Below are 20,798 nucleotides of genomic sequence, written 5' to 3'. Positions count from 1 at the left end.
ATTTATTCTGCAGTCAAATATAGGCCAGAATTAGGCAGACAGCTGAACACCAATTTGGGTTCATATGAGCCTAATGGGGGGAAAGCCCTGTCAATAGCGCTGCTTAGCCTGGTTTCCACAAATTGCTTAATAACAGTTAAGTGGCTTTTGAGAAATTGTATTTTCCTACTTCTCCTTAGGCAGAAACCCAAAACAGGAAAAGAACTAAATATGGTTAAAAGAACTCTTTTCTCCAGACTGTTTTCTGAAGCTGAGTACAGATCATGGCCTGGATCAGCGCCTTTATTTTCTTTTAACATCATCTTCAGAGGAGCACTTTTTAATAATAGACTGCTCTTTTGAGTCTCTGATTTAAGTAGTGACTATTGATTGACTAGTTAGAACTTCCGAGCTTTATGAATTGTTCTCTAGAGGTGATGAAATGAGGAAATCAATGTCCTTATTTGCGTTTATAGTCAGTCTGCAGAGTGAATTGGATTTTCAAACACCAGAGACAAAAGGATATTTTTGAATTCCATTAGTTAAGGAATAAAATTAAAAAGAGCTAATCATATCAAAGCAAATATTTTTTTCAGACTCTTTCTAAATGTGCTGACATCAGTGGTTAATGGAAAAAGAATCAGCCTTCAACCAGTAGATATTAATTTCTTTTAAACAGATAATATCATTCTTTCCCTTCCACCTAACATGTACCAAGCAAAGTAGCCTACATGGGCTTAGAACCACATTGTTGTTTGTTGGTAGGTGACATCGAGTTAAATACGACTCATAGTGACCGTATGAACAATCATTCTGAACAGTACCTTATCCCATGCCATTCTCACAATCTCTGACATACTCCAACCCATTGCCGCAGACATCTTGTCACGTAGAACTGGTTAAGTCCTAGCTAGCTGTGTGGCTTTGAGTAGGCTGCTTGGCTTATTTAAATCATAGTTCCTTTTTATATGGGATAATAATCAGAGTTGCAAGGAAGATTAAATGAGTTAATAGCATACTGTTCATGAAAAGCACCACAATAACTTGTAACTAATTATTATTATTATTATTATTTTCTATCATTGTGGTAAGGAGCTCTGTTAGCATACCATGCTATATGGCAGGTAATAAATGAAAGGTCGGCAGTTTGAATCTGCCAAGTATACAATGGGGAAAAGATGAGGCATTCTCCTACCATTAAGATGTACAGCCCAAGGAACCCAGTGAAGGGTTACCATTGGTCAAAATTGACTCAATAGCATTCAACTTATTGCTGTGATGTTATTGTTATGTGCCATCTAGTCACTTGTGACTCCTGGTGACCCTATGTACAACCGTGCTCTGAAGACTGCTCTATTATGAGCCAACCTCATTAGCTCTGACACACCTACCCTCCTTACCCCAGTCACTGAGTCAACCATCTCATCCAGGGTCTTTCTCTCCTGCACTGTCCCTCCACCCTCCCAAGCATGATGTCCCTCTTCAAGGACTGGTCCCTCCTTGCCCAAAGTATGTCAGACGAAGTTTCAGAATCCTAGCCTCCAAGGAGCAGCCTTTTTTCACCTTCTCAGATGAACCTGCTTGTTCTCCTAGCAGTCCATGATGTATTCAGTACTCTTCTCCAGCATCACAGTTCAAAGGAAATAGATATTCAATTTAATAGAATAAACCTTTCTAAAGGTTTTAACTTTTCTAAAGGAAGTAAGTTTGTAGAGGTCTTCCACTCACTCTCGTGTCCTTGATGTCCTCCCATGCCTGTCCCAACACTGATCATTTCAGCTTCAGCTAGCTAGAACTTGTAGCACAAACCTGACCACTTCCATTTGAACTGCATGGGGTAATATCTACATGCTTCCAACAATCAGATTTCACCTACTGAGCGCGTCTCTGTTTGTTATATTTACTTCATCACCCAAAATTCTCAGCTGGCCTTGTTTGTGTAGTTATTACTCCTCAGTCTTCTAGATTTAAACCCTACCTGGGTATAGATTCCTTTTGTACTTGAATCCTGTACCTGCCTAGCTGTAACCAATCCTGCAGGCTCACACTATCTCTAATAGCTAGGTCTTGAGTCCCTATACCATATTTGAAAACCCTTCTCACAATCCTTCCTTCACCAGTGATCCATTAGTTCTTCAATTTCTAATACCTACTCCTTTGCTTTCTCTACTAATTGCTTATCTACTACTAAAACAAACAAACAAAAAACAAACGTGAAGAGCGAACAGAGGTTCAGTTGTGAGTTAGCTCTAGCTCCATAGCAATGAGATGCATTGAGTTGATGATTGTTTTTATCAGGTAAAGTATGTTAATATTTGCAAATTAAAATTTATTGATCTTTCCTTAAAAAAAAGTTGGTAATTTGAGTCCACTCAGAGACATTGCAGAAGAAGTACTATTTTGATCTATTTCCCCAAATAATAACTCCTTAAAAAATTCCGTTTTTTTAAAAAAAAATCAATCAAGTGATCTATTTCCTTCCTCCCCCCCAAAAAAAATCAGTCCTTGAAAATTCTGTGGGGCAGAGCTGGACTCTGAAATGAACAGTCTCCATGAATAAAAAAACAAACTGAAAGTAATTGGTTTGAGTTTGTGCTTAGTATTTTTCAAGAGCATGTAAAAATATTTGCTCCTCATTCAGGAAGCATTCCCTATTGCTTGATCCCAGGAAGAATATATATATCACCCCATCTTCTCTGTGCACACTTATGGGACATCTGTTCTTTGGCTGTTTCCCAAAATTTTATCCTTGCTCTTCTTATCTCTCTTATTTTTTTCCTTTAACAAATGTTATCTCTGTTTATCTACCGCATCTTCAGGGAGCTCTGGTGTCTTAGTCCATACCAAGTTGTGCTGTTAACCCAAAGACCATGACTCTCTTGGGGTCCAAATTGACCAGCATCTCAGCAGGAAAAAACTAGGCAATCTTCTCCTGTGAGATTTACAGCCTCAGAAACCCACTAGAGGGCCAGCTATGAGTCACCTCCAAATCAACAAGAATGAGAGAGTTAGAGACCACATATATGGGGGAAATTGCTAAATCTTTCTCTTTACCTAAGTCCTAATTATAGTGCATATTTACAGGGTGTCCCACGTCCTCCTTATTCTCGACATGTTATGATTTTATCTGCAATTCTATATACTTTATTCATTTTCTTATTTCAGTAAATAACATTCTTCTCCTTCTCATTAAAGAGCCTTAGTGGCACAGTGGTTAAATGCAGGGCTGGTAACTGAAAGGTTAGTGGTTCAAGCCCCTAGCCACCCTGCAAGAGAGACCCGTAGAAGCCTGTTTCTGTAAAAGATGCACATATCTGAAAACTGGAGGAAGGTGTTCTCCTCTGCCCTAGACCATTGCTATGAATTGAAATATACTCTGCACAAATTAGTTTTCTTTGGCTTGGTTTGTCTTTTTAGCCATCTAGGCTCTTTTCCTTAAACTTACAATTCAGTAAATGTATTCTCCATAATTTTAGGAAACATTTCATTTGTCCCCTTTTCTCAAACATCATCATGAGTCTGGTTCATGGCTGTAATGAGGAATAGGATGCCAGGTATGGTGGGAGTTTTCCCCCATGTTTGACTACTGACAGTTTTTAAGCATCTTCTCATTGTATTTTCCTTTTTCCTCACACCTGAGAAAAGTAATACAAAAGTTTGAGTGTTGTTTCTTTAGTGCTGGGAGGAACTTCAACAAACCAACTCCAACTGCCATAAAGAATGCCAAGCTAGTCTCTTTTCCCTGACTTTGGAAGCTATTTTTCAACCTGTTTGAAACTTGCTCTACTCTCCCCAGAAAGCTTCATTATGTGAGGAGTGGGTTTGTGCACACACTACCGGTTGTGCTCACACTACTGTGTGGAAGGTACTGTTGGTCTTGAAATCCATATCAAGTTTTGGTACAGATTGATCCATTTTCTTTAATAACATTAATTGTCTTAGTACAAATGTCTCACTACACTGCCCATCCCAACTCCTGCATCATTAAATCCATCCAACATTCTCTGGGAACTTTGTTGTTGTTGTTGTTAGGTGCCATCAAGTCAAGCACAACTCATAGTGACCCTATGAACAAAAGATCTGAGCTCTGTTCTATCCTGCACCATCCTCACACTTCCTGACACACAAGAACCCATTGCAGCAGTCACTATGTCAATCCACCTGGTTGAGGGTCTTCCTCTCCTTCACTGACCATCTGTCCTTTACAACATTATGTCCTTCTGCAAGGAATAGCATCTCCTAGCAACGTGTCCAAAGTATGTGAGAGAAACCTTATCATTCTTGCCTCCAAAGAGCACTCTGGCTCCATTCTAAGTCATATCTGTTCTTTCTCCTGGGCATCCATGGGATGTTCAGTACTCTTCTCCAACAACACAGCTCAAAGGCATCAATCATTTTTCTCTCATCCTTATTCATTGTCCAGATGTATAGCTATTAATCAGAAAGACTTTGGCCTGAATCAGATGCATCTTAGTCTTCAAAATGACATCACTAGTCCTCAATAATTTAGAAAGGTTCCTAACCACAGACTTTCCCAATGCAATGTGTCTGCTTATTTTCTGACTGCTCGAACCAAGGGTGGATCTAAGCAAGATGAAGCTGTTGACAGTTTCAATTTCCTCTTCATCAATCATGACACTGCTTATCAGTCCAGTGGTAAGAATTTCCCTCAATTTCTGATACCACACTGTTCCTCATAGAGTCCATCTTCTCAGATAATTTGCTCAGCATATGAATTGAATAAGTATGGAGAGAAAATACAACCTTGACACACTCTTTTCCCAATTCCAAACCATGCAATGCTCCCCTGCTTTGTTGACACAACAGCCTTCTGGTGCAGGTATAGGTTCTGCATGAGGACAAATAAGTGCTTAGGATTCCCATTCTTCTCAAAGTCAGCCACAACTTGTCATGATACACACAGTCAAAGGCTTTTGCATAGTCAATAAAGTATAAATAGACATTCTTCTGGTATTCCTGACTTACTTCCAGGATGCATCTAACATCAGCAATAATATCCTTGACACCAAAGGCTCTTCTAAATGCTCCATGAACGTCTGGCAGTTCATTATCTATGCACTGTTCCAGCCACTTTTTTATATTAATTTTAATGAAAGTTTACAGAGACTTTGGATTTCCATTCATTCATTGTTGCACTTTTCTCCCTACCCACCCCCACCTGCCCCCCAGGTTCAGTCTTCTCTTTGAAAGGAAAAAAAAATTCGTTCATTGTTATGCAATCTTTCCCCCATCCCCCTCAGTCCACTCCACTATGCAGCCTTCATTCTGAACTCCTGTCATGACAATAATACCTAATCATATATCCCTTTGAAACAGTTCTCTTCCTCATCTGTTTCAATGCAGTATAAATTATTTATCCCCTTTTCTTAGTTTCCCCCCAACCCAAATTTGTTCTTGTGTGACTGAGATATTTCCTAAGCATAACATCCTCCAGGGTCGCCCATTTTGTATAGTATTTCATGAGCTCCTTGTTTTTCAGTGCAGCATAGTATTCCATTGTGTGAAATACCACAGCTTTTCTATCTATTCATTTGTTGATGGACACTTGGGTTGTTTCCAAATCTTTGCTATTGTAAACAAAGCAGCAATAAACATGGGTGTGCATATATCTGCTTGGGTGGCAGTTCTGGTCTTTCAGGGTATATTCCTAGTAGTGGAATTGCTGGGTAAAATGGCATTTCTATTTCCAACTTTTTGAGAAAGTGCCATACTGCCTTCAATAGTGTTTGCACCATTTTACACTCCCACCAACAGTGAATAAACTGTTCCAGTTTCTCCACAACCTCACCAGCATTTGTTGTTTGCTGTTCTGTTAAATTTTGCTATTCTTACTGGGCTGAGATATCTCATAGTTGTTTTTATTTGTATCTCTCTTAGAGCTAGGGATTTTGAACATATCTTCATGTGTTTGTTTACCATCTGAATGTCTTCTTTGGTGAAGTCTCTGTTCATATCCTGTGCCCATTTTGCAATTGGGTTGTTTATTTTTATTTTGTTGTGGTGCTCGAGTAATTTATAAATTCTAGATATGTCATTACCAAATTTTTTTTTCAAATTAATAGAACTTTATTACAAGAATCAGATCAATTTTGAAATCAGATGCATATGATTTGACTGGCCTCATTTCTGTAGCTGGAAAACTCCTAGCTATACTCATCAGCCTGCTGGACAGTTCCTTTTTTGGAGACATAGATACCATCCAAAAATTTTCGGATATCCTTATTTTTAACTGTTGTAGCTTGCTGAATCAAAGCAGCTGAATTTGATGCAAGCTCAATGTCATTTCCTTCAAGAATTAACTCATCTTTCTGGGCTTGAGATACTGAACAAGCAACACCTGGTCTCATTCGAACTCTCCGAGTGTATTTTTCACCCAAGAAGTTTCGAATTTCAACCAGAGATCCACTCTGTTGAATCACAACGTTGATGGGGAAATGAGCAGACACAGACCTCATCTTGTAACGAAAGCCCAGTGTAACACCCTTGATCATGTTCTGTACGTGGCTACAGATGGTACGAACAGTAGCTAATTCCTTCCTGTTCCCCACCACGAAGCCTCTTCTTTTTCTTTCCAAGGAGACTGAGCTCTACAGTGATGTGATTGAATTTTTTTTTCCAGTCTGTGGCTTCTCTTCTTACCCTATTAAGATTTTATTTGCACATAGGGATTTGATTCTTAGTAGGTCCCATTCATCTATTTTATTCTTTCCTAGTTGTAGGTTTTTCAGGATGCTTGGAATACTTATTATGCTGTGGATTAGGGTTTCTAGGGTTCTTCCAAGCTTTTCTTTAATGAAGTTTATAGTCCTTGGTGTTAGTCCTAGGTCCTTGATCCACTTTGAGTTGGTTTTTGTGTATGAAGTGAGGTTTGGATCTTGCTTGATTTCTCTGCAGATAGTTTTTCAATTTTGCCAAAACCCATTTGTTTAAAAGGCTGTTGTTTCTCAACTTAACTGATTTAATCTCCTTGTCAAAAAAATCTGTTGACTATAGGCATATGGGCTGATTTCTGGATATTCAGTTCTCTTCCATTGATCTATATGTCTGGCTTTGTAACAGTACCACGCTGTCTTGACCACCACAGCAGTGTAGTAAGATTTGAAATCAGGGAGTGAAATGCCTCCTACCTTGTTTCTCTTTTTAAGGAGTGCTTTGCTTATTCTGGGCCTCTTTCCATTCCAAATGAAGTTGGAGATTGCCTTTTTGATCTTGATGAAGAATGAAATTGATATTTGTATTGGGATTTCATTGAATGTGTAAATTGCCTTTAGTAATATTGTCATTTTCACTCTTCCTATCCCTGAGCAAGGTTTATTCTTCCATTTCTCTTTTTGTTTCTTGCGGTAACATTTTGTAATTTTCTTTGAATAGATCCTTTGTGCTTCTGGTTAGATTTACTGGTGGTTAGCTATTGTGAAGGGTATATTTTTCTTAGCTCCAGTTCTGTAGTCTCTTGTCACTGTAGAGAAATCTAATTGATTTTTGTATGTTGAGCTTGTATTGTGCCATTTTGCTGAATTGGTCAACTATGTCCCGTAGCTTTCTTGCTGAGTCATTAGTGTTTTCTAAGTATACTATCATATCATCTTCATATAGAAATAATTTTACCTCCTCTTTGCCAATTTGTATAGCTCTTATTTCCTTCTCTTGCCTTCTTGCTGTCACTAAGACTTCCAATACAATATTGAACAGGAGAGGCAATAGTGGGCATCCTTGCCTAGTTCCTATTCTCAAAGAGGATGCCTTTAATCCTCTCTATTGAGAACAATATTGGCTCTCTGGTTTGCATGTATAGTTTTTTACTATGTTGAAGAAATTCCCCTTTAATCTTATTTTGTTGAGTATTTTAATCATGAAAGGGTGCTGGATTTTGTCAAAGGCTTTTTCTGCATCAGTTGATAGGATCATGTAGGTCTTGTTCTTTGCTTTGTTAATGTAATGAATTACATTGATTGAACCATCTTTCCATACCTGTTATGAATCCCACTTGGTCATGGTGAATTTTTTTTTTAATGTATTGTTGGATTCTATTGGCCAGGATTTTATTCAGGATTTTTGCATCTATGTTCATGAAACATATTGGCCTATAGTTTTCTCTTTTGTTGGTGTCTTTACCTGGTTTTGGTAAGAAGGATATGTCTGCTTCATAGAATAAGTCTGGGAGAATTTCATCTTTTTCTATTTTCTGAAATAGTTTCTGTAGAATTGGTGACAGTTCTTTTTTGAATGTTTGATAAAATTCACTTGTAAAACCATCTGGTCCAGGGCTTTTTTTTTTTTTTTGCTACAAGTTGTTTTATTATCTTTTCAATTTCTTCTTTTGTAATGGATCTGTTCAAGTATTCAATTTTGGTTTGTGTCTGTATAGGTAAGTTGTGAATTTGTAAGTATTTGTCCATTTCCTCTAGGTTTTCATGTTTATTTGAGTATAGTTTTTCATAATGTTCCAATGTTAGCCTTTGTATTTTAGTTGGTTCTGTTGTGATGTTGCCCATTACATCTTTTATTTAGATTATTTGTGTCTTTTCCTTTGTTAGTTTTGCTCACTGTCCTGTGGCTTCCAAAATAATTATTTTAATAAAAAGTTCTGACTCACATTCCTACTGTCCGCATCTGTCTCTGCACCTCCAGCCATTTTTTAATGATCCTTAGCAGTATTTTGCTTTCATGTGATATCAATGATATTGTTTGATAATTTCCACATTCACTTGGATCACCCTTCCTGGAAATGGGAACAAATAAGTACCTCTTCCATTCCATTGGCCAGACAGCCATCCTCCAAATTTCCTGTAGACTGGCAAGTGCATCCTAGGCTACCTTTATTAATTGAAACACATTAATTGGTATTCTATCAATTCCTTATTTATTTTTTTTACAATGCTTTCATTGAAGCTTCTGCTTCCTCTTTGTTGTGTTTTGTATACCATAGAGTCAGAACTGACCCATAGCTGACCCTCTGTCAGGTTTTCAGAACCAGTTAATCACATAGGAGGAGATAGCCCATCCTTCTCCCACACTTCCTCCTTTGTTGTTGTTAGGTGCCACTGAGTTGAGTACTACTTATAGCAACCGTAGGAACAAAAGTTCTGAACCTAGTCCTGTCCTGCACCATCCTCACACTTCCTGACACACAAGAGCCCATTGCAGCAGTCACCTTATCAATCTACCTGGTTGAGGGTCTTCCTCTCCTTCGCAGACCCTCCACCTTTCCCAACATCATCTGTGATATTTCTTAATTTCTCTGCTGGTCTCCTTCACATACCCTAAAATTTCACAAACTTGTGCTGTCTATCTTTCTTTCATGAGACTTTGCATTTTTGTATGTTGGCACTGCTGCTTTCAATCTGTTCCCTGAGATTAGATTCCTTTTACTTCATAACTTCCTGTCTAAATTCTACCTGAATAGATTAGCTAAGATTTTGTGATTGCAAGAGACAGAAAATATACCTCAGACTGGTAAATTTTTTTTAAAATCTGATTTATTTTCATTCACATAATTTAAAAATCCAGAAATATGTCAAGCTTTGGGTGAAGCTCATACAAAGCCCTCAGGACTTAATTTCTTTCTTAATTCTGTAACAATTGCAACCTCATATTTTTACAGTCCAACAGAAAGGCAGTTCTGCTTTTCCAACAGCTTTGGAAAAACCCCTTTTCTGCACTCCAGTCAGGCCAGCTCTAGATGATGTCTTTAACCTGGAATCAATCACAGCCAAAGTTCATGGGAAGCAATGAATGGCTCAGGTTGGGGCCATAAGATTCATCCCTGGAGCAGAAGGTAGAGGGCCATTCAGACTATAAGAATTAAGAGTTGGAGAAAATTGGAATCCTAAAAGTAAGTACATACATACATAAATCATTATAGAGCTAGTAACAGTAAAAGGAGCTCTAGTGGCCTAGTGGCAAGAAACTGCAAGGCAATCCTGAAGGCAGAAGGTTGGAGGCCACCAGCAGCTCCATAGTAGAAGGATGGGCAATCTCCTCCTGTGGAATTAACTGCCTCTGAAAACCTGCTGGAGCTCTGTGTCGGTTCCAAATCAACAGTATTTAATAACAACAGCATTAACAGCATTAACAGAAAAAGGGGAAATGGATGGAAGGAATGTATAATATGTATGTACACTTACTTAACTGTCAAGACGCACCTTGGATGTCTTTTACTTGTAATCTAACTTTTATTGTTGTTTATTGCCATCGAGTTTAGCACGACTCATAGAGACCCTATGAACAAAAGGCCTTTCTGTAACTGTTGTCTGGTGGCCTAGTGACAAAAAGATGCAATCCTGAAGACACACTTGGTTCGAGGACAGCAGCTGCTGCCCTGGAAAAGGATGGGTAATCTCCTCCCTTGCAATTAACTGCCTCTAAACACCTGCCGGAGGGCCAGCTATGGGTTGGTTCTGACTCTACAGTATACAACAACAACGTAATCCAACTTACCACCAAAGGGAAAAAAAATTCTCTCTTCTCTCAATACCTCTTAAATTCTATACCTACCTTTCTGATGGAATTTGATCAAATTCTATCTTGTATAGTGTTATTCCTGAAAATGCCAAAGGCTTCATTGCTCCACATAAATAATAAATGCTTCATAAAGTCTTGTGGGAGAAGGATGGGCAATTCAAACTGCTCTAAAATAATTGGCAAAAAGCAAGGTTCCAGGAATTGACGGTATACCAATTGACATATTTCAACAAACAGATGCTGCCCTGGCTGCACTTGCTAAACTGTACCAAGAAATCTGGAGGACAACTATCTGACCAACTGACTGGAAGAGGTCTATATTTGTTCCCATTCCAAAGAAAGAGGACTCAACAGTGTGGAAATTATCAGACAATATCAATATCACATGCAAGCAAGATTCTGCTGATAATTATTCAAAAAAATGACTGTAGCAACAGAGAACTGCCAGAAGTGCAGGATGGGTTTAGAAGAGGTCGTGGTACTAGGGATATTATAGCTAATGTTAGATGGATCTTGGCGGAAAGCAGAGTACCAGAGGAATGTCTACCTGAGTTTTATTGACTACGACTATGTGGATCACAACAAACTGTGGCTGACTCAGAAGAATGGAAATCCCAGAACATTTGATTGTGCTTAAGTGAAACCTACACTTAGACCAGGAGGCAGTCATCAGAACAGAGAAAAGAAACACTGCATGGTTTAAAATGAGGAAGGGTGTACACCAGGAATGTATTCTAACTCCATACGTTTTTAATCTATACGCAGAACAGATTATCTGACCTGTAAGCAGAGGAATTGGCATCAGGATTAGAGGGCGATTCATCAACAACCTGCATTATACCGATGACACAACCCTGCCTGCTAAAACTGAGGAGTAGGACCTGAAGCACTTGCTGCAGAAATTCAAGGACTGCAGCCTTCAGTATGGCTTTAAGCTCAACAGCAAGAAAACAAAGATCCTCACCACTGAGCCGACTGGCATCATTATGATAGATGGTGAAGAGATTGAGAATGTTGACAGTTTTAGTTTGCTTGACTCCACAATCAACATTCTTGGTACCAGAAGCCAGGAAATTGAAAGAAAAAATTGCATTGGGAAAGTCAGCTGACAAGGATCTCTCCGGAGTACTGAAGAGCAATAATGTCAGTCCAGAGACTAAGGTGCACCTAATCTGGGCTATAGTCTTCACTATTGCTTGCTGTGTGTCAGCTGGGCAGTGACTAGGGAAGCTAGAAAGAGAGTTGATATCTTTGAGCTGTGGTGCTGGAGAAGAGTATTGAATATACCATGGACTGCTAGGAGAACAAAGAGGTTCATCTTAGAGAGGGTGGAGTCAGACTATTCCTTGGAGGCAAAGATTCTGAAGCTTCATCTGACATACTTTGGGCATGTTGCAAGGAGTGATCAGTCCTTGGAGAAGGATATCATGCTTGGAACTCTGGAGGGACAGAGAAAGAGAGAGACCATCGATGAGATGGACTGATACAGTTACTACTGGTACATTCAATCTCTGACCTTTCTAGCAACCAAGCACTTCAATCACTTTGTCTCCAAAGACTTATTAAGCAAAAACCCAAACAAATAAGACCCCCAAAACAAACAAGCAAAAATACCAAATATATTGCTGTTGAATCAATTCTGTCTCATTGAAACTCTGCTGAATCCCTCGTGGACTAATTATTGTTATTAAGTGCCTCTAATGAAGTATGATCCATAGTGACCCTATTAACAACAGATCTGAACCCTGTCCTATCCCGTGCCATCCTCACACTAGCGTCCATTGCAGTAGTTAATGTATTGAAAGTCTTCTTCCCTTTTACCAATCCTCCAGCTTTTCAAGCATAATGCCCCTGTCCAAGGAATAGCCTGTCCTAACAGCATGCCCGCAAGAGTGGCATCCACTTCTTAAACAGCATGCCTCTGAAAACTCTATGAACTTTGATAAATGACAGTTTATCTTTTGTTCTTAGGGCCTTTTGTTCTTAAGGCCTCTATGAAGCACACTCGACTTGACAGCAATCAACAACAAGAACATACCCAAAGTATATGAGACAAAGGTTTATCATTTTTGCATCCAAGGAACACTCTGACTTCCCTTTCTCCAAGGAATAATTGTACTTTTGGCAGTCCATAAGATGTTCAGTTCTCTTCTTCAGCACCACAGATCAAAGGTATTAATTCTTCTGTCATCCTTACTCATTGTCCAGCTCTCAGATGTGTAGCAAGTGATCGGAAAGGCCATGACCTGAATCAGACACACCTTAGTATTCAAACTGACATCATTGCCGCTCAGTAATTTGGAGAGGTCATAGTGCAAGGCTAATAACCAAAAGGTTTGCAGTTCAAATTAACTAGCAACTCTGTATAGAAAAATGAGCATTTTCTAACTATAAAGATTTACAGCCTTCAAAACAAAACAGAGAGTCACTATGAATCAAAACTAACCAGATGTCAGTAAAATTTAATCTTTACAAAAGCATACTACCAGGAGCTCTCGTGGCCTAGTGGCAAGAAGCTGCACTGCAATCCTGAAGGCACATGGTTTGGATCCTCCAGATGCTCCACTGAGAAGTAGGGATAGTCTCCTCCTGTGCCAGTCTGATCCAATTCGATGACACACAACAAGAAGTAAAAAAGCATACTACCACATCTTTCTCCTGTGGAGAGGCTGGGATGGGGGGTTTATAAGTTTCAAACTCTTCAGTTAACAGTCAAGCTAAACTGCTTAATTAAAGGTATAAAGCAGGCTCATCCAGTTGCAAAATCTTTAAAAGGTCTTGGAAATCATCTGGTCTACCTCTCCATCTACAGTTGAGCTTTCAGTGAGTCTTTCTTTTTTCCATTTAAAATGAATGTCATTTACTAAGCTTGTTAAGGATCTTTCAGATGGTTGGATTTAGCTCTTGAGGTGAGAATTTAATTATGAACTGTCTCTTTCATTCTACCTTGTTTTACAGTCATTTGAGCCCAGTAACACCACTCTAAAAGGATGTCTGAATTGACTCATCTGACCATTAGCACACTCAAACACATTTTCCAAGCCTATAAAAGGTTATTATTACAAAAATTTTGAATCTTTATTCTCCACACTGTGTTCAAGTTTTTCAATCTCCTTACAGCCACTATTCTAGAAATGAACTATAAACAAGTCAAGAAAGAAGTACTGGAAGTTGTCGCTGAATCAGCTCCAAGTCATAGTGGCCTTATGCATAGTCAAACAAGAGTTCTGTTGCCATCGTGATCACTGTTATGTCTGCATTCAGTGTTGGGACTACCATGTCAATTCATCTCATTGTTAGTGTCCCTTATGCCTGCTGACCCACTACTTTCCCACTCATGGTGTCTTTTCTTAGTAACTGGTGTTTCCTAATAATGTTCCCAAGTAAGCCATGTCTCAACATCTTTGCTTCTAAAGTACATTTTGGTTGTAATTCTTCTAAGATTTATTTGCTCTTTTATTTTGAAATTGTTTGTATATTTGGTATTCCTGGCCCATTGTTGTTGTTCCATGCCGTTGTGTTGCTTGTGACTCATAGTGACCCTATGCACAATAGCTCTGAACCCTGTCCTATCCTCAGGCAATCTCACTGTCTCTAACACACTTGTCCCCATAATCTCAGCAGCAGTGTCAATACCACATTTTAAATAGTCTTCTGTCTTTCTTTGTCACTGGCCATGCATGTGATGTCATCAAAGCAGCCAGATATTGGGTTATTTGCACTGTAGTTATCAATGTGACAATGTTCAATGTTTGTTTTTTTAGACTTCAAAGAGGTCTTTTGTGAAAAGTTGCTGTATCATGTGATTTCTTGACTGTTGTTTCCATGAACATTGACCATTTTTAAAACAATTATTTTTATACTGGTTTATTTACAAAGTTTGTATACATTATTTTTCACACCAGATCTTTCAGGCTCCCTCCCCCTGTCAAATTGTGCAACACTATGATTATCTCCACCAGCCCCCAACCCCACCCATCCTCAGCCTCTGTTCCACCCCTTCACCCTAGGATCCTCATATTCATTCTACATTCATGATCTTATACAGTATTTGTCTTTATGGGACTGAATTAGTTCACTTAGCATGATGTTTTCCAGTCTCTCCCAAGTTAGGTAGTAATTTACAAAGTCCTTGGTCCTGCGTGCTCTGTAGTGTTCCATCGTGTGAATGCAGCATAATTTCTCAATCCATTCCATTGTGATTGGACATTTGGGCTATTTCAAAACCAAAATGAGATACCATCTCATTCTTGTAGCAGTGGCAAAGTTTAACAGATTAGCAAGTAAGACATATTAGAGAGGATAAGGAGACATAGGAACTCTTAGACATTGTTGGTGGGATTGTAAAATGATATAAACACCCTGGAAGATAATTTGGCATTTCCTCATAAGGCTGAACATAAAAATTCCATATGACCCAGCTATTCCACAGCTTGGAATATACTCTGAGAATATGAGAACTGAGGCAAAAATGAAGACTTGTACACCAATATTCATAGCTGCATTATTCACCATCACAAGAACATTGACTTTTGATTCAATTAGAATAAGCTTGTAAAATCTAGTTAATGTGCTTTGAGTGTAATAAAAACCACAATGTTAAGTCATCACAACAGATCCTGCAGGCATGTAGAATGAGATTTTGATTCTTTATACTGTAAGTTATCAGGTTATATACCTAATTAGATTTCACTGAAGAGAGGAAACTCAACTCATTGTCTATAAGGCAGAACCAACTCATAACTGACCCTGTAGCAGGTTTTCAGAGGCTGTAAATCACATCAGGGGAGATTACTCATCTTTACCGTGGAAGAGTTGGTAGATTCAAACAACCTGCTTTTCAGATAGCAGCATAACTCTTTAACCACTAGATTGAGACAGTGAAAGTTTTGTGGGTAGCTTTCAAAAGACTATTTTCCATGCCAAAAATTTGCATATGTCCTTTTCAATGTTTAGATTTTAATAAAAAATAAGCTTCTACTCTTCACTGCATTTCAATATTTTCTAGTATAGTCAGGTTTGCAAAATTTCATTTTATTAAAGTAATCTTATATTGCCAGTTAAAATGACAGTTCTAAGGGACATCAGAAAAAAATACGTTCTTAAGCAACAGGAATTATTTCCATTTTCCATTAAAACAGCCTATCCAGTAAAGATCAGAAAAAATTTAAAACAGAAAATAAATTTGCCATCTAAACAGAAAACAGCTAATGGGAGAAAATATGTAAATAATATGACTACAAAATGAATGGGAAAACAAAATTAATAGAAAAATTTAAAATACTGTTATAATAAACACCCACACACAATACAAGCATTTCTAAAATCTTTGTAACTAGACATCCTAAGAATCAAGGGCAAATTTTTAAAGATAATTAAAATACTTAAGAGGAAAGCAAAAAAAAAAAAAAAAGTATTACATTCCCTTTAACCTTTAGCAAAGGGAAATAGAATCCAAAAGGAAAATAAAAATTCAGGAAATTGTTTTTCTACCTCACTCTTCACCCTCCAGTCTTCTTCTAAGAACTAGGTTTTCTTTGAAGATATTTTTCTCTCAGTGGGTTTTCTATGCTCTGTCGGCTCCCTTGGATCAGAGAGCTAGAAAGGCTTGGTGTGTTGGGGCCATGGATGGGAATGTGTGTGTATTTTGGAAAGAATATACTCCTTTCTTGCTCTGCCTCACACCCACCCCCTATCTCCCACCCACCTCCACCCACTGACTATGGTGTTTCTGAATGGAGGGCAGAAACATAATGAGGAGGCAGGGACTCACATCCCTTCAATACAACCAAATGTCCCCTGGAAACCATCTATGGGTGACTTCTCCCTGTGCCAACCTTATCTCAATATGGACCAGAAATCTGGTAGTGACAGAATTCACTGGTTATGCCAAATGAAAGCTTTACCAAAAAACTTGGCCTTTATGTGGCGTTTTGTTTATGTAGGGCAAGACATACCCTTATCACGAGTGTTCACTAACTGAGATTGCTTCTACAGACTAGACATTTTCAAAAAACCTTAATCTTGGCATAATCTGAATAAATAGGAATCTCACTGTGTTGCGTTGATTTCTTTTTTAAAATTCAAAGTCCTTACCTAGAGTATAGAAATCTTGCATATTTTTCTGAGAGTATATACCTTCAAGGGAAAGGAAAGAATATTTGAAAATAGGTCCTAAGAAAAATAGGCATAGATTAGGTTAAAGCTAGAGAGTTAGGAAAATTACCCAATGAAATAATATGCATCACAAACTGAGCTTTTTCCAGCTTGTTCTCTTTGGATGTATAAGCAAGAGGAAACAGGTTCTGGAGGAGGACATCCTGTTTGGTGAAGTAGAAAGAAGCTCAGAGAATGAAAGGGAGACACTCTGGGAGACAGATAAACACAACAATTTCAATGAAGAACTCAAACCTGCTGGTGATTGTGACTCAGGACAGCGCAATCTTTGTTCTGTTGCATGCAAGGTAATCATGAGTTGTTGTGGTTAAGTGCTGCTGAGTAGAGTGTGACTCATCGTGACCCTATGAACAACAGATCTGAACCCTGTCATATCCTGTGCCGTCTTCATCATTTCTGACACTCTTGAACCCACTACTGCAGTCCCTGTGCCAGTCCACCTCATCCAGGATCTTCCTCTCTATTATTAATCCTCCACCTTTCTAGACATGATGTCCCTTCCCTAGGAAGAGCCTCTCCTAGCAACGTGCACTAAATATGTGAGATGAAGCTTCCCCATTCTAGCCTCCAAAGTTCACTATGGTTTCACTTTCTCTAAGATGTATCTGTTTGTTCTTGCAGCAGCCAATGGGATAGTCAGTACTCTTCTCTAACACTGCAACTCAACACTGCAAATCAATTCTCCTCTCATCCATATTCATTGTTCAGCTCCCAGATGCATAGCAGAAGATAGGAAAGAGACTATGGCTTGAGTCAAGTGCACCTTAGTCTTTAGATTGGCATCGTTGCTTTTCAGGACCTTGGATCAGTCTCTGACAGTAGACATGCCTAATGCTGTACGAATCAAGATGTCCTGACTATTGTACCAAGAGTGTTGATTCAATCAAGACGAAATCATTGATAATTTCAGTCTCCTCTCCATCTATCATGATGTTGTCTATTGGCCCGATGATGAGGACCTTTGTTTTCTTGATGTTGAGATGTAATCCATTTTGAAAGCTGGAGTCCTAGTACTCCTCACTTTAAGCAAGCAAGTTTGTGTCATTTGCATACTGCAGATTGTTGATAAGTGTTTCTCTGATCCTGATGTCACATTCTTCTTCATAAAGTCCAGCTTCTTATATTATTTGCTCAGCATACAGATTGAATATGTATGGAGAAAGGATACAGCTATAATTCATACCTTTTCCATTTACAAACTATTCAGTGTTCCCTTTCCCTGCTTGGACAACAGCTTCTTGGTCTAAGTATAGGTTTCATATGAGCATTATTGAGTGTTTTACAATTTCTATTCTTTTCTACGTTAGCCATATTTTGTTATCCACACAGTCAACAGTCTGCATAATCAATGAAACACAAATAGACATTTTTTCTGGTATTCTCTGTTTTCAGTCAAGATCCATCTGAAATCAGCAATGATATCCCTGGTACCAAAAATCTCTTCTAAAGCCAGCCTGAACTTCTAGCAGTGCTCGGTCAATGTAACGGTCTGGCCATTTTGGATGATCTTCTTTAAAATTTGTCTTGCATGTGATATTAGTCATTTTTTTTTGGTAATTTCTACATTCAGTTGTTCAATAATTTCTACCTTCTGTGGTTTGATAATTCCCATGTTCACCTTTCTTGGGAATGGGATAAATATGGATCTCTTCCAGTCAGTTGGCGAGGTAGTCTTCCAAGTTTCCTGCCACAGATGGTTGAGCACATCCAGGGCTGAATCTGATAGATGGAGCATATCAATTAGTATCACATTGATTCCTGGGGCCCATTTTTTGTCAATGCCTTCAAAGCAGCCTGGACTTCTTCCTTCAACATCATTGGCTTTTGGCCATTTGGTACATCCTGAAATATTTCAGTGTTGACTAATTCTTCTTTTTTTTTGTCAGTGATACTGTGTATTTCTTCTATCTTCTTTGGGTGCTTCCTGGATCATTAAAGATTTTTTTCATAGCATCTCTCAGTATTGCAAAATTGCAACTCAAGGCTTGGATTTGGTTTTCAGTTCTTTCAACTTGAGAAATGCCGAGCAAGTCTTTTTTTATTTTCCAACTCTAGCTGCATACACATTTCATCATATTACTTTGCTTTGTCCTCTCTTTGAAGACTTTGAAATCTTATGTTCATCTCTTTTACTTTGCTACTCTTCCCTTTGCTTTAGCTTTTTGATGATGTTCTAGTCCAATTTCCAGAGTCTCTTCTATCATCCATTTTGGTCTTTTTTCCCCCCCTGTCTTTCTAATGACTTTTTGCTCTATTCATGGATTATTTCTTTGCTTCCATCCCATAACTCATCAGGTCTTGGATCATTAGTGTTCAATACCTCAAAACTATTCTTGAAGTGATTCTTAAATCCAGGTGGTAGACCTAAGGTCATACTTTGGTGTTTAAGAACTTATTTTCATTTTCTTTAATATGAACTTCAATAGGCTGTACTGAGGTAACCTGGGGTTGCTGTGATGCTGAACCCTGTGCCACTGGGGTGTCAAACGCCATAATGGTTACGCATGGTGGCCAGTGTTTATTGAAGCTCCCAGTTTAAGACAGGTTTGGAAGCAGGAGTGGCATCCACTTCCTAAACAACATGCTTCTGGAAACTCTATGAACTTTGATAAATGTTGACAGTTATAGAAAGGCTTCAGGCCTTTTGTTGATAAGGTTACCATGAGTCGTGCTTGACTAGGATGCAATCAACAAAACCAAAACATGAACTTGCACATGAATAATTGATAACCTGTTCCACAGTCAGCACCTTGTCTGGCTTTGCTTGCCGATATGGATCGTCTCCAGTGATACTTTACACAAATGCAGTCAATCTGATTCCTGAGCAGTCCCTCAGGCAAAGTCCATGTATAGAGTTGTTGTCTATGTGTCTTAAGAAAAATATTTGTTATGAATAAACCATTACACAAAGTTCATCTCTAACCTCATTTCTGTACCCGCGTCCATATTTTTCACCTCTCATTCCTTCAGCTTTGTTTCCAACTTTTCTATTCCAATCATTATTAATTAATGCATCTTGACTACATTTCTGGTCAATTTTGGATAGCAAATGGTAGTAAAATTCCTCTATTTTCTCATTTTTATCTTTAGCTGTGAGTGCATATATTTGAATAACAGTTGTATTAACAGGTCTTCTTTGTATGTGTATGGATAATATCCTACTACTCATAGTACTGTACTTCAGGATAGATCTTGAAATGATCTTTTTGAAAATGAATGCAACATCATTTTTGCCACAATGCTTTATTCCCAGCCTAGATGTATCATGAGTAAAGCTGATTTAATGGCAGCTAGCTATCTATCAATCTATCTAGCATCTATGGAGCTCGCTATCTACCTAATTTTTCACATTGTTGTTATGCTGCCAAGTTGAATAAGACTCATAGTGATGTTATGAACACATGTCAGAATCTTTCTCCTATCCTGCATATGATCTTGGGAAAAGTGCAGCCAAAATATTACCTGGTGATACTTTGGATATGTTGCTAAGAGAGGCTATTTCTTGGAAAAGGACATCATACATGGAAAGATCGAGAGTAAGGGAGGAGAGGAAGATCCTAAACAAGACGGACTGACATGGTGACTGCAGCAATGGGCTCAAGTGTGTGAGTGATGATGAGGATGGCACAGGTTTCAGGTCAACTGTTCGTAGGTTGCTGTGAGTCATATTCATCTCAATGATGCATTACAACAACAATAACCAATAATCATTGCATATGCATAACCTCTTTCATAAAAGATTCATGCATTTTTCTCTTTGTCCTCTAACCTTCAAATGATGGAGTTGCTGCAGAGGGACCCTGTGTCAGGCACTATATTAGGCTTGAGAGTCAGATTCCTCATACCCAGGCTTGGGCAAATCACTTAACCTCTCTCGTCTTCAATTTCCTAATCTATCGAATAGGAATTAAGATAAACAATATGGTCTGGTATATACTAAGTACTCTGTAACTATCGGTATTAATTACCCATTCTAGTCCTTCATCTACTTCATCAACATGTATGCAGAGCAGATTATCCGAGAGGCTGGGCTCTATGAGGAGAATTGTGGCAACAGGATTGGTGGAAGATCTATTAACAATCTGCGTTATGCAGATGACACAACTCTGCTTGCTGAAACTGAGGAGGACCTCATGCACTTGCTGCGAAGGGTCAAG

The 20,798-nt window shown here is 38.5% G+C and overlaps 1 pseudogene; it reads right to left on the bottom strand.

Moving 5' to 3' along the window:
• Positions 1–6,143: 6,143 nt before the first annotated feature.
• Positions 6,144–10,565, bottom strand: LOC102850314 (annotated as a pseudogene).
• Positions 10,566–20,798: the final 10,233 nt, after the last annotated feature.

The sequence above is a fragment of the Elephantulus edwardii genome, unplaced genomic scaffold (assembly GCF_000299155.1).
Source record: "Elephantulus edwardii isolate Elephantulus edwardi_28Jun2011 unplaced genomic scaffold, EleEdw1.0 scaffold00073, whole genome shotgun sequence".
Lineage (NCBI taxonomy): Eukaryota > Metazoa > Chordata > Mammalia > Macroscelidea > Macroscelididae > Elephantulus > Elephantulus edwardii.
Note: the sequence above shows the minus strand (reverse complement) of the source record. Positions and strands in the feature narration are given on the sequence as shown.